Source organism: Cebus imitator, unplaced genomic scaffold, assembly GCF_001604975.1.
Source record: "Cebus imitator isolate Cc_AM_T3 unplaced genomic scaffold, Cebus_imitator-1.0 Scaffold16, whole genome shotgun sequence".
In the NCBI taxonomy this organism is placed as follows: Eukaryota; Metazoa; Chordata; class Mammalia; order Primates; family Cebidae; genus Cebus; species Cebus imitator.
Window position 1 is genome coordinate 922,026 of NW_016107331.1, and position 14,903 is coordinate 936,928.

The window sequence follows — 14,903 nt, forward strand, 5'->3', positions numbered from 1 at the left end:
GATGGTATGACTTTCAGAGGCACCAGTCACATCACATTCATTGCAGATTTGCGTGTGTATTACAGTAATCTTGGGGGCAGATGACAGCAAAGCATCCTGAAAGAAACTTCTGGAAAGGTACCATCACTAGCCATACTGTTGAGAAGAGGGTCCATTTGCATCAGGGCAGGAATAAGATCTGGGGATGTGCCTGCCTTACCTGATTCTAGAATTCGGACCTGGGTACCACTACCAGATACTACACAGCAGGAATTCCTGTGGGGAGCAATGGATTCCAAGCTCTAGCTCCTTCTTCCCTTGGGCTCTTCTTTCCACCCTGGCTCTGCCAGGAATCAGCTTCAACTAGTCACCTACTGCCAGTTCCTGGGCCCAGGCTCTTATCCCTGGCACTTCTTTCCCTTCTCTGTGACATCATTGTCGTGGACTCTAATCTCCATGGTCTGATTTGTAATAAGTGCCTTGAGAAATTATAACTGACTTATTAGGAAGTAATTACTTTCACATTTTCTTCATGGAGAATGCTTCTGTCAATAAAAAGAAAAAAAAAAGGTAAGAAGTGACTGGTAGGACGCTGTACAGAAAGTAAAAACCTCTTCAGGACAAAAAGAAATTCTGTGGCCAGGCACAGTGGCTCATGCCTGTAATCCTAGCACTTTGGGAGGCCGAAGGAATTGCTTGATCCCAGGAGTATGAGACCAATCTAGGCACATGGTGAAACCCCATCTTCTCTACAGAAAATTAGCTGGGTGTGGTGGTGTGTGCCTGTAGTCCCAGCTACTCAGGCTGAGGTGGGAGGCTCACCTGACCCTGGGAAGGCTGAAGCTGCAGTGAGCCATGATCAAGCCACTGTACTCCAGCCTGGGTGACAGAGTGAGACCCTGTCTCAAAAAAAAAAAAAAGTCTTAGAAAGTTGTCGGATTATCAGAGATCATCAAAGATACAAAGAAATCTTTTGTGAAATCCAAGATACAAATAAGAATCATACGAACCTCTCTGAAGGATTAAAGATGTAATAAAGGGCTTGAAGGAACAAATCAAATGCCAGTGGTAAATCCCCTTGTTATTTTAGGCCACAGTGAAGAACAAGAATGAAAAGAAACGGGAAAAATTATTATTGAAAAACAAGAACTCAGTGGAAATATCACTATTTTTTACAAGGGCTTTTGCAAAACTTTCAGAAGTGAAACATACTTTAATGAAGTTAATTTAAGTAAAGAGACAAAGCCTGAATTCAAAAGGGTCAAAACAGGCCCAAGACCTTGGATTTAAAATACTTAAAGACTCCTGCTCTCATTTTTATTTTCTCCTTTCTGCAAACTTTGGGCTTAGTTTGCTTTTCTTTTTCCAGTTCCTTGAGATGTGAAGTTAGGTTGTTTATTTGAGATCTTTCTTTTTTTTTTTTTTTTTTTTTGAGATAGAGTCTCACTCTGCCACCCAGGCTGGAGTACAGTGGTGCAATCTCAGCTCACTACAACCTCCGCCTCCTGAGTTCAAGCGATTCTCCTGCCTCAGCCTTCTGAGCAGCTGGGACTACAGGCACCTGCCACCACGCCTGGCTAATTTTTGTATTTTTAGTAGAGACGGGGTTTCACCCTCTTGACCAGGCTTGTCTCGAACTCCTAACCTTGTGATCCACCCACCTCGGCCTCTCAAAGTGCTGGGATTACAGGCATGAGCCACCAAGCTCAGCCCTCTTTTCTTAATGTAGGCATTGATTGCTATCCACTTTCCTCATACCCTTGTGTTCTCTGTGTTCATGAGTTTTGCATGTTGCATTTCCGTTTTGTTTGTCTCAAGATACTTTTAGATTTCACTTTTGATTTCTTTTTCGATCCATTTGTTGTTCAGGAGTATGTCATTTACTTTCTACATATTTATTAATTTTTCAAATTTTTTTCAGTTATTAATTTCTAGTTTTATACAATTATGGTCAGAAAAAAATACTTTAGATTATTTTAATACTCTTAAATTTGTTAAGACTTGTTCTGTGGCCCAAAACATGACCTATCTGGGAGAATGTTCCATGTGTGCTTGAAAAGAATGTGTATTCCACTGCTGTTGGATGGAATGCTATATATGTGAACAGATGTTAGGTTTATTTGGTCTACGGCATTATACAAGTCTTCTGTTTCCTTACGGATTTTTCTGTCTGGATAATTCCATTATTGAAAGTGGGGCACTGAAGTTCTTTATTATTGTATAGCTGTCTGTTTCTCCATTGAGTTCTGTTAATATTTGCTTTCTATATTAAGGTGCTCCAATACTGGGTACATGTATATTTACAATTGTTATATCCTTGATTATTTGACCCTTTTAACATCATTTATTAACCTTCTTTGTTTCTCATGACAGACTAAATGAAAATCTATTTTTTTCTTTCTTTCTTTTTATTTTTAATTTTTATTTTTTTGAGACGGAGTCTCGTGCTACAGCCAGGCTGGAGTGCAGTGGTGCAATCTGAGCTCACTGCAACCTCTGCCTTCTGGGTTAAAGCAATTCTCCTGCCTCAGCCTCCCGAGTAGCTGGGACTGCAGGTGCTCAACACCATGCCCAGCTAATTTTTTTATTTTTAATAGAGATGGAGTTTCACCATATTGGCCAGGATGCTCTCGATCTCCTGACCTTGTGATCTGCCCACCCTGGCCTCCCAAAGTGTGGGATTACAGGCATGAGCCACCATGCCTGGCCTCTTTTTATTTTTTTTTATGGAGGGAGGAGAGGGAGGAGAGAGAGGGAGTTGAAAGATTGTTTTGTCTGATGTAAGTATAGCCATCCTTGCTCTCCCCTGGTTGCTGGTTGCATGAAATATCTCTTTCCATCTCTTCACTTTCAGTCTGTGTGTCCCCTTAATGCTAAAATAAGTCTCTTGTAAGTAGCATATTGTTGGGCCTGGTTTTTGCTTTTTTTTTGAGACAGAGTATTCCTCTGTCACCCAGCCTGGAGTGCAATGGCACAATCTCAGCTCACTGCAACCTCTGCCTCCTGCATTCAAGCAATTCTCTACCTCAGTCTCCCAAGTAGCTGGGATTACAGGTGCTCACCACCACGCCCAGCTAATTTTTGTATTTTTAGTAGAGACGGGGTTTCACCATCTTGGCCAGGCTGGTCTTGAACTCCTGACTTTGGGATCCACCTGCCTTGGCCTCCCAAAGTGCTGGGATTACAGGTGTGAGCCACTGTGCCTGGCTAGGTCTGTTTTTTTTTTTTTTTTTTTAAATTCATTCAGCTCCTCTGTCTTTTGATTGGAGAATTTAATTTGTTTACATTTAAAGTAATTATTACTGCCAAGCACAGTGGCTCGTGCCTGTGATCCAAGCACTTTGGGAGGCCAAGGTGGGTGGATCACCTGAGGTCGGGAGTTTGAGACCAGCCTGACCAACATAGAGAAACCCCATCTCTACTAAAAATACAAAAATTAGCTGGGTGTGGGGCAGGTGCCTGTAATCCTAGCTACTCAGGAGGCTGAGGCAGGAGAATTGATTGAACCCAGAAGGTGGAGGTTGCAGTGAGCCGAGATCGTGCCATTGCACTCCAGGTTGGGTGATAAGAGTGAAACTCTGTCTCAAAAAAAAAAAAAAAAGTAATTATTGATAGGTAGAGTACTTATTGATAGGTAAGGATTTACTATTGCCATTTTGTTAACTCTTACTGACTACTTTGTTGTTCCTTTCTTTCAATCTTGCTTTCTTTCTCTGTGATGTGTTGAATTTCTGTAGCGGTATACTTTGATTCCTTTCTTTTTGTTTTTCTGTTTTTTCCTTTTTCTTATTTCTTATTTCTTTTTCTTTCTTTTTTTTTTTCTTGAGACAGAGTCTCGCTCTGTCACCCAGGCAGGAGTGCAGTGGCATGATCTTGGCTCACTGCAATCTCTGCCTCCTGAGTTCAAGCAATTCTCCCTCCTCAGCCTCCTCAGCAGCTGGGATTACAGGTGTGTATCACCACACCTGGCTAATTTTTTTTTTTTTTGAGACAGAATTTCACTCTTGTTGCCCAGGCTAGAGTGCAATGATGCAATCTCAGCTCACTGCAAACTCTGCCTCCCAGGTTCAAGTGATCTTCCTGCCTCAGCTTCCCAAGTAGCTGGAATTACAGGCATGTGCCACCACACCTGGCTAATTTTTTTTTGTATTTTTAGTAGAGACGGGGTTTCTCCATGTTGGTCAGGCTTGTCTCGAACTCCTGACCTCAGGTGATCTGCCTGCCTTGGCCTTCCAAAGTGCTGGGATTACAGTGAGCCACTGTGCCTGGCTAAAATGCTCTGCACAGCAAAGGAAACAACCAACAAAATGAAAAGGCAATCTATGAAATGGGAGCAAAAATTTGTAAACCTCACATTTGAAAAAAAGTTAATATAGGCCAGGTGTGGTGGCTCATGCCTGTAATCCCAGCAATTTGGGAGGCCAAGGTGGGTGGATTACTTGAGGTAAGGAGTTCAAGACCAGCCTGGTCAACATGGTGGAACCCCATCTCTACTAAAAGTACAAAAATTAGCCAGGCATGTTGGCGCACACCTGTAATCTCAGCTGCTCAGGAGGCTGAGGCAGGAGAATTGCTTGAACCTGGAAGGCGGAGATTGCAATGAGCTGAGATCACACCACTGCACTGCAGCCTGGATGATGGAGTGAGACTCTGAAAAAAAAAGTTAATATTAAAAAACAAGAAACTCATACAACTCACCAAGAAAAAAACAAATAGCCCAATTTTTTAAATGGGCAAAATATCTTGAATATCAATTTTTCCAAGGAAGCCATACAAATGGCCACTCGGTACATGAAAAAGTGCTCCACAGCACTAATTGTCTGAGAAACGCAAGTCGAAACTCCAGTGAAGTATCGCCTCATGCCTGTTAGAATGCTTATCAAAAAGACAAAGGACATGAAGTTTTGGTAAGGGTGTAGAGAAAAAAGAACTCTTGTACATTGCTGGTAGGAATATAAGTTGGTACAGGCATTATGAAAAAGAGTATGGAGGTTCCTCAAAAGTTAAAAATAGGGCCAGGTATGATGGCTTGCATCTGCAGTCCCAGGCTGAGGGAGGGGAATTGCTTGAGCCCAGGAGCTTGAGACCAGCCTCAGCAAATAGTGAGACCCCCCCCAAAAAATACAAAAATTAGCCTGGTGTGGTGGCACACACCTATAGTCCCAGATACTCAGGGGGCTGAGGTGGGAGGATCGTTTGAGCTTGGGAAGTGGAGGTTGCAGTGAGCTGAGATCATGCCATTGCATTCCAGCCTGGGCAACAGAGTGAGACTCTGGCAAAAAAAAAAAAAAAAAATGAGGTCCTCAGCAAAACCTGAGTCGTTTCCTCTTGCTTTCCTCCCCAGACAGCATGAGCTTTACCGTAACTCACTCCACCACTTCCTCCACCAACTACTGGTCCCGGGCTCTGTCCACCTGCCTAGCTACATGGCCCGGCTGGTCAGCAGCCTGGCCAGCGTCTATGCAGTTGTCAGGGGCTCAGGTTCCCAGATCTCTGTGTCCCACTCCACCAGCTTCTGGGGCAGCTGGAGGTCAGGGGGCCTGGCGGGAATAGGGGACATCCAGAATGAGAAGTAGACCATGCAAGGCCTGAATGACTGCCTGGCCTCCTATCTGGACAGAGTAAGGAGCCTGGAGACTGAGAATTGGAGGCTGGAGAGCAAAATCTGGGAGCACCTGGAGAAGCTGGAACCCCAGATCAGAGACTGGGGCCATTACTTCAAGACCATCGAGGACCTGAGGACTCAGATCTTTGCAAATACTGTGGACAATGCCAGCATCGTTCTGAAGATTGACAATGTCCATCTTGGTCTTGCTGCTGGTGACTTTAGAGTCAAGTATGAGACAGAGCTGGTCATTCGCCAGTCTGTGGAGAGTGACATCCATGGGCTCTGCATGACCATTGATGACACCAATGTCACTTTGCTGCAGCTGGAGACAGAGATCGAGGCTCTCAAGGGGGAGCTGCTCTTCATGAATAAGACCCACACATAGGAAGAAAAAGGCCCTCAAGCCCAGACTGGCAGTTCTGGGTTGCCTGTGGAGGTAGATGCCCCCAAATCTCAGGACTCTGGCAAGATCATGGCAGACATCCAGGCCCAATATGACAAGCTGGCTCAGAAAAAACAAGAGAAGCTGGACAAGTACTGGTCCCAGCAGACTGAGGAGAGCAATGAGCAGTCCGCTGAGATCAGAGCTGCTGAGGTGATGCTCATGGAGCTGAGATGTACCCTCCAAGCCTTGGAGATTAACCTGAACTCAGTGAGAAATCTGAAAGCCAGTTTGGAGAACAGCCTGTGGGAGGTGGAGACCCGCTATGCCAGGCAGATGGAGCAGCTCAACAGGGTTCTGCTGCAACTGGAGTCAGAGCTGGCACAGACCTGGGCAGAGGGGCAGTGCCAGGTCCAGGAGTACCAGGTCCTGCTGAACATCAAGATCAAGCTCGAGGCTGAGATAGCCACCTACCGCCACCTGCTGGAGGACAGGGAGGACTTCAATCCTGGTGACACCTTGGACAGCAGCAACTCCATGCAAACCACCCAGAAGACCACCACCCGCAGGATAGTGGACAGCAAAGAGGTGTCTGAGACCAACGACACCAAAGTGCTGAGACATTGAGCCAGCAGTAGCAGAGTATCCTTTGGGGAGCAGGAGGCCGATAAAAAGTTCAGAGGTCACTGGAAAAAAAAAATTAAAAACAGAACTACCATACAATCCAGTAATCCCACATCTGAGTATGTATCCAAAGGAAATGGAATCAGTATCTTAAAGAGATACCTGCATTCCCATGTGAATTGCAGCATTATTCACAATAGACAAGATATAGAAAAAACCTAAGTGTCCATGGATGGCTGAATGAATAAAGAAAATTTTGGGGCCAGGCATGGTGGCTCACACCTATAATCCAAGCCCTTTGGAGGCCAAGGTGGGCGGATCACCTGAGGTTGGGAGTTCAAGACCAGTCTGACCAACATGGTGAAACCCCATCTTTAAAAATAAAAAAAATAAATAAAAAAAAGAAAAAATTTTGGTAGACATATATATACAATGGGATATTATTCAAGCCACAAAAAAGAAGAATATCTTGCAATATGCAACAACATTGATGAAAGCAAAGGACATTATGCTAAGTGAAGTAAGGCAGACCCAAAAAGACGCATAACGCATGATTTCACTTACATGTAGAATCTAAAAAAGTCAAACTCATAGAAGCAGAGAGTAGAATGATGGTTGCCGAAGGCTGAGGAGTAGGAGAAATGAAGAGATGTTGATTACAGGATATAAACTTTCAGCTATAAAATGAACAATTTCTATTTTTTTTTTTTTTTTTTTTTTTTTTTTTAAATTTTTTTTTTTTTTTTTTTTTTTGAGATGGAGACTTGCTCTGTCGTCCAGGCTGGAATGCAGTAGCGTGATCTTAGCTCACTGCAACCTCAGCCTCCCAGGTTCAAGCAATTCCCCTTCCTCAGCCTTGAGAATAGCTAGGATTACAGGCACATGCCACCATGCCTGGCTAATTTTTGTATGGTTAGTGGAGATGGGGTTTCACCATGTTGGCCAGGATGGTCTCAACCTCCTGGTCTCGATCTCCTGACCTCATGATCTGCCCACCTTGGTCTCCCAAAGTTCTGGGATTACAGGCGTGAGCCACCACGCCCAGGCAAGATGAACAATTTCTGAGCTTGGCTTAGATGCCCATGTCTTAATAAAGAAAGATGAACAAGTTCTAGGGATCTACTAAACAGCAAGGGTGGCGATGAATGTGTTCGTTTGATTGTGATAATCATTATAAAATTTATACACATATATCAAATCATCATGTTGTATGCCTTGAGTATATATGATCTTTGCCAATTAAATTTAAAAAAAAAAACAAAAAAAACAAGAATCTTGCTCTGTTGCCCAGGCCAGAGTGCAGTGGCATGACCTTCACCTCCCAGGTTCAGGTGATTCTCATGCCTCAGCCTCCCAAGTAGCTGGGACTACAGGTGCATGCCACCATACCTGGCTAATTTTTGTATTTTTAATAAGACAGGCTTTCACCATGTTGGTGAGGCTGGTTTTGAACTCCTGACCTCAAGTGATCCACCCATCTCGGCCTCCCAAAGTGCTGGAATTACAGACATGAGCCACTGCCCCCAGCCTAAATTTTGTTTTGAGAGGTTCGAGTTCTGTCATCTAAGATGGAGTGCAGTGATGCCATCACAGTTCACTTTGACTTTGAACCCCTTGGGCTCAAGTGATCCTTCTGCCTCAGCCTCCTGAGTAGCTGGGACAACAGGTGTGTACCACTACACCTAGATAATTTTTTTTTTTTTTTTTGAGACAGAGTCTCACTCCTGTCACTCAGGCTGGAGTGTAGTGGCACAATCATGGTTCACTGCAGCCTTGACTTCCCTGGCTCAGGTCATCCTCTCACCTCAGCCTCCTGCGTAGCTGGGACTACAGGCACATGTCACCTTGCCTGGCTAATTTTTGTATTTTTTTGGTAGAGACAGGGTTTTGCTTCGTTGCCCAGGCTGGTCTCAAATTCCTGAGCTCAGGCAATCTGCCTGCCTCAGCTTCCCAAAGTACTGAGATTACAGGCATGAGTCACCACACCTGGCCTCAACTATTTTAAAAAGAGAGAGACTAGAGGCTGGGCGCGATGGCTCACGCCTATAATCCCAGCACTTTGGGAGGCCGAGGCGGGTGGATCACAAGATCAAGAGATCGAGACCATCCTGGTCAACATGGTGAAACCCCGTCTCTACTAAAAATACAAAAATTAGCTGGGTGTGGTGGTACACACCTGTAGTCCCAGTTACACGGGAGGCTGAGGCAGGAGAATTGCTTGAACCCAGGAGGCAGAGGTTGCGGTGAACCACAATCGTGCCATTGCACTCCAGCCTGGGTTAACAAGAGCGAAACTCCATCTCAAAAAACAAAACAAAAGAGAGAGAGACTTGAATACTTACAACAGGAAGCAAAAGACTGAAGTGAGTTCAGTGATCTAATCAAACATTGTCAGAAATTTCCAAAAGACATAGCAAATGCTCTTGTTCACAAAGAAAATTAAATTCAAGTTTTGAGTAATGGCATTGTGCAGCTGAAATAGCTGCAGGTGCCCAGACTGAAAAATTAAAAAACAGATGATGAATGTCTCACAAAAGAAATCTTTGTTAACAATAGTTGAAAACTATAGAGAGCATTTCTAATCCAAACTGAGTGCTGAGTTGATAGCTTGGCAAGGGCTGGAAAACGGAGAATTTGGAACACATTCTTGCTTGTTGCATCAAGCCATAAATCTGCTAGAAAATGAACATAAAACCTTACACCGAGGCTGGGCACCGTGGCTCACGCCTGTAATCCTAACACTTTGGGAGGCCAAGGTGGGCAGATCACTTGAGGCCAGGAGTTTGAGAGCAGCCTGTCGAACACAGCAAAACCCCGTCTCTATTAAAAATACACAAAATTATTAGCTGGGCGTGGTAGCACACACCTGTAATCCCACCTATTTGGAAGGCTGAGGCATGAGAATCACTTGAACCTGGGAGGCAGAGATTGCAGTGAGCTGAGATCATGTCACTGTACTCCAGCATAGGCAATAGAGCCAGACACTGTCTCCAAAACAAAAACAACAAAAAAACCCTTACATCAGAAAGCTGATGCCTTTAATAAACTCCTCAGCCGAAAACCAGCATTCTTCCACTGAAGCTATTTTAGGAAGAATAAAAATGGGAAGGGAGGCTGGGTGCGGTGGCTCATGCTTACAATCCCAGCACTTTGGGGGGCCGAGGTGGGTGGATCACCTGAGGTCAGGAGTCCGAGACCCCATCTCTACTAAAAATACAAAAATTAGCTGGGCGTGGTGGCTCATGCCTATAATCCCAGCTACTCAGGGGGCTGAGACATGAGAATCGGAGGCTGCAGTGAGCCTAGGTCGTGCCACTGCACTCTAGCCTGGGTGACAGAGTGAGACTCCGTCTCAAAAAAGAAAGAAAAAAAGAAAGATAAGACATACCAGCTACAGAGTAGGTAAAACTCTGCAAGCAGAGAATTCAAGGAATGGAGGATGAGGTACAGAAAACAAAGATCTTACCCAGGTTTTTCTTTGTGATAAGAAAGGTTGTGACAGCTAGTAGACAGCACATACCCTAGAATGAGCTCTAACTGGCAAGAAGATTTAAAAAAAAATGACAAGGTATTTGAATAGATATTTCTCCAAAGAAGGTAGGAAAATGTCTGATAAGTATATGCAAAGACAATAAACATCACTATTCATTAGGGAAATGCTCATCAAAACCAGAATGAGGACCAGGCACAGTGGCTCACGCCTGTAATCCCAGCACTTTGGGAGGCTGAGAGGTGGATCACCTGAAGTCGCGAGTTTGAGACTAGCCTGGCCAACATGGTGAAGCCCCATCTCTACTAAAAATGCAAAAAGTAGCTGGCTGTACTGATGTGCGCCTGTAATCCCAGCTACCTGGGTGGCTAAGGCAGAAAAATCACTTGAACTCGGGAGGCAGAGTTGCAGTGAGCTGAGGTTGTGGTGAGCCGAGATTGTGCCACTGCACTCCATCCTGGGCAACAGAGCAAGACTTTGTCTCCAAAAAGAAAAAACAAAAAACAAAACAAAACAAAACCACACACAAAAAAACCCAGAATGACATACCACTTTACACGCACTGGAATGGCTAACATTTAAAAAGATAATAATAAGTGTTGACAAGAATATGAAAAAATTGGAACTCTCTTACATTATTGGTGGGATTGTAAATTGGTATCAGGACTTTGGGAACGATTTGACACTTCTTCTATGTGTCGAACACAGGTACTGCATGGTCTAGTAATTTTACTCCCAAGTAGAACTGTGATAAGGTAACTGGCTACAGTTGCTGGGCTAACCAAGAGTGGTAAAAATACATGTCCACACAAAAGCTTGTACATCGGTGTTCATAGCAAAACATCATTCATCATAGCCAAAAAGTGGAAACAATACAACTGTCCATCAATTGATGGATAGATCAGTTTTGAGATAGGGTCTCACTCTGTCGCCCAGACTGGAGTGCAGTAGCATGATCGCAGATCACTGCAGCTATGACCTCCTGGGCTCAAGCAATCCTCCCACCTCAGCCTCCCAACTGGAACTACAGGCATGTGCCACCACATCCAGCTAATTGAAAAAAAAAAATTTTTTTTTTTTTTTTGTGTAGAGAAAACGTCTTGCTGTTTGCCCAGGATGGTCTCAAACTCCTGGGCTCAAGGTATCCTCCTGCCTTGGACTCTTAAAAGGCTGGAATTACAGTCATGAACCACCATGCCCTGCTGACAAGAGAAATTTGTATTAGAAAGCAATAATTCATTGAGTGCTTACCAAATGTCAGATATGGTGTTCAGCACTTTACAGCAACCTGCTCCAGGGTGCATATTGTTACAATTCCTGAGCAACACTTGAGGAAACTGAGGCTCTGATACTACGTAACTGGCTGTGGTTGCTGGGCTAGCACGTGGCCAAGCGCGGATTTGAATTTAGGCTGTCTGACTTCGAAGCTTGTTCTGGGCTGTGTATCTGGAACGGCCAGTAAAACACGGCTGAGGATCAGTTAATAAAGATGGAAAGTTGTCCTTTCGGTTGATTAGCAAGAAAATCTTTGGGGAACTTGGTAAAGTTCTGGGCAAGAAGGCCAATTCTAATGGTTTGAAGAGCAAGTAGGAGTGAGGAAATGGAAAGTGCTCAGCAGTTTGGCTGGAAAGTGAGGAGAGGCAGGGCCCTAGCTGGGGGATGAATGTGGTGGCAGTGCTATTGCTTTTTATTTCTTGGCGATTTCAGCACATATAAATAGTGAAAAACTATGAGGAGGTGAAAAGGTCCCGTATGGTGTTCTGGGCCCAGAGGAAATAGGAAAGGAAAGACCATGCTGGGAAACATGGCAAGACCCCTGTCACTACAAAAGATACAAAAATTAGCCAGGCATGATAGCATGCATCTGTGGTCCAAGCTACTTGGGAGGCTGAGGCGGGAGCACAGGAGGCGGAGGTTGCAGTGAGCCAAGTTCACACCACTGCACTCCAGCCTGATAACAGAGTGAGATCCTATCTCAAAGCAAAACAAAACAAGACGGAAAAGACCGAATGGCTCCTAGTACTGACAGTCGAGAACTGAAATCTGACACCTAGAGACAAGTTACTTTCGTTCTTAACCTTACTCTTGTGTTGATTTCATTGTGTGCCCTTTTGCTTTGTTTGTTTGTTTGTTTTGTTTTGTTTTGTTTTGAGATGGAGTCTTCCTCTGTCGCCCAGGCTGGAGAGCAGTGGTCTTGGCTCACTGCAACCTCCGGCTCCTAGGTTCAAGCGATTCTCCTGTCTCAGCCTCCTGAGTAGCTGGGATTACAGGGGCCCACCACTACACTGGGCTAATTTTTGTATTTTTAGTAGAGATGGGGTTTCACTGTGTTGTACAAGCTGGCCTTTTTACTTTAGCAATCGAAGCTTGTCTTTAGAAATTAAGAAACAAGGCAGAATTGATGACTAAGGAACATCAGTGTAATTAGGAAGGAAGATTAATTATTTACATCATTTAAGCCCTCTGCAATTCTTTTAATGCAGTTTCATAATCATTTGTCTTATTAATTATTGTAAAAGCATGCCAATATTAGGTTTATAGCATGTCATCTTTATAATCTCTCTGTCTTCAGAGCTTCCTAAAGACTCTGAGACACTATGCAGGAGTTAGAAACTGCCTGGTTTAACTGCGCCAGCAGTGAGGGCTAAATGAAGACCACGGGAGGAACTCTATGGAAGAACCCTACTGGTTTTCAAATTTGGCTGCACATGGAAATCTACCAAGAGCTTTAAAAAGTACTGATGTCTGGGTTTCAATCTGTAGATTGTATTCAAATTTAATTGTCTCAATAATGCTTTTTATAGATCATTTTTTTCCAGTCATGAGCCAGTCCAGGACTGCATATTTCATTTCGTTGTCAGGCTCATTGGTCTCCTTTAAACAGTTCCCCAGTCCTTCTTTGCTTTCATGATCTTTTTTTTTTTTTTTTTTTTTTAGATGGAGTCTCGCTCTGTTGCCAGGTTGGAGTGCAGTGGCGTGATTTTGGCTCACTGCAACAACCTCCACCTCTGCCTCCTGGGTTCAAGCGATTCTCCTGACTCAGCCTTCCGAGTAGCTGGGATTACAGGCATTGCCACCATGCCCGGCTATTTTTTGAATTTTTAGTAGAGGCAGAGTTTCACCATGTTAGTCAGATTGGTCTCTAACTCCTGACCTCAGGTGATCCACCCGTCTTGGCCTCCCACAGTGCTGGGATTACAGGCATGAGCCACCATGCCCGGCCATGATCTTGACTTTTTTGAATAATTCAGTTATTTTCTAGAATGTCCTTCAATTTTGTTTTCTTCTGATGTTTTCTCATGCTTAGATTTGTATTACATGTTTTGGCTATGAATATTATTCAAGTGATTTGTTCTTCTCAGTGCATCACATAGGAGGCACAGAAAAATTATTTGTCCCTTTACTGGTGATATTAACTTCAATCACTTGTTTAAGGTGATGGCTGCCAGATTCCCCCACTATGAATTTACTTTTATTCCTTCCCCCTTTCCATACCCTACTTTTTGGAAGTAAATCATTCAGCATAGTCACAGTCTAATCATATCCCTTGTATCCTTGATCTGGTTGATTTTGTTTTTGAAATTTTCATGCATGAAGTTTTCATATATCCTCTTTTTTTTAGTAGAGATGGGGTTTTACCATGTTGGCCAGGCTGGTCTCAATCTCCTGACCTCGTGATCCACTGGCCTTGGCCTCCCAAAGTGCTGGGATTACAGGGGTGAGCCACTGTGCCCGGCCTCATATATCCTTTTTGCTATAAGTTCTATGGGTTTTGGTAAATGCATAGGGTCCTATATCCATCCCTGCAGAACCATGTGTGTTAGTTTAATCACCGTAAAGAACAGCCTGTGCTTTCTGTAGTTAATGTCTTCTTTCCTTTCCCTAGTCCCTAGAAACCACTGATCCATTTTCCATCCCTATAGTTGTGCCATTTCTAGGATGTCTTGTGAATGGAATTATTCAATATATAGCATTTCTAGTCTGTTTTATTCCTCCTTAGCAAAATCCACCTAAGATTCATCCATGTGGCTGGGCGTGGTGGCTCATATCTGATTTTCAGCACTTTGGGAGGTCCAGGCAGGTGGATTACCTGAGGTCAGGAGTTTCAGAGCAGCCTAGCCAACATGGCAAAATCCTGTCTCAACTAAAAATACAAAAATTAGCTGGGTGTAGTGGCGGCTGCCTGTAATCCCAGCTACTCAGGAGGCTGAGGTAGGAGAATGGCTTGAATCTGGGAGGTGGAGGTTGCAGTGAGCCAAGATCTTGCTACTTCACTCCTGTCTGGGTGAAAGAGTGAAACTCCGTCTCAAAGAAAAAAAAACAAGATTCATCCATGCGATTGTGTGGATAAATAGTACTTCCCATTTTTTCTTGCTGAATAGTTCGTTTACTCATTCACTTATTGAAGGACATCTTGGTTGCTTCTGGTTTTTGGTAATTACGAATAAAGGTGTTATACGCAATCACATGCAGGTTTCTATGCGGACATGTTTTCAAGTCAGGGTGGGTTTGAAAACCTAGGAGAAGGACTACTAGGTCATATGGTATGTCTATGTTGAACATTAAAAACTGGGAAACTGTCTTCCAACATGGCTTTATCATTTTTGCATTCCCATTAGCAAGGAAAGACAGTAACCTTGTTTCAAATACTTGACAGCATCTGTTATTGTTAGTTTGTTTTTTTATGTTAAATTTTCTGACGTGTATGTAGTGGCATCTTATTGCTTTGTACTTTGCCTTCCTCTAAATGAAAAATGATGTTGACAGCATCCTTTCTTTTCTTTCTTTCTTTTTCTTCTTCTTCTTTTTTTTTTTTTTTT

At 43.6% G+C, this 14,903-nt stretch overlaps 2 pseudogenes; one reads left to right on the forward strand and one right to left on the reverse strand.

The window, feature by feature from the left end:
• Window positions 1–5,328: 5,328 nt before the first annotated feature.
• LOC108288301 lies at window positions 5,329–6,596 on the forward strand (annotated as a pseudogene).
• A 2,378-nt stretch (window positions 6,597–8,974) lies between these two features.
• Window positions 8,975–14,903, reverse strand: part of LOC108288174 — an 8,194-nt pseudogene continuing 2,265 nt past the window's right edge.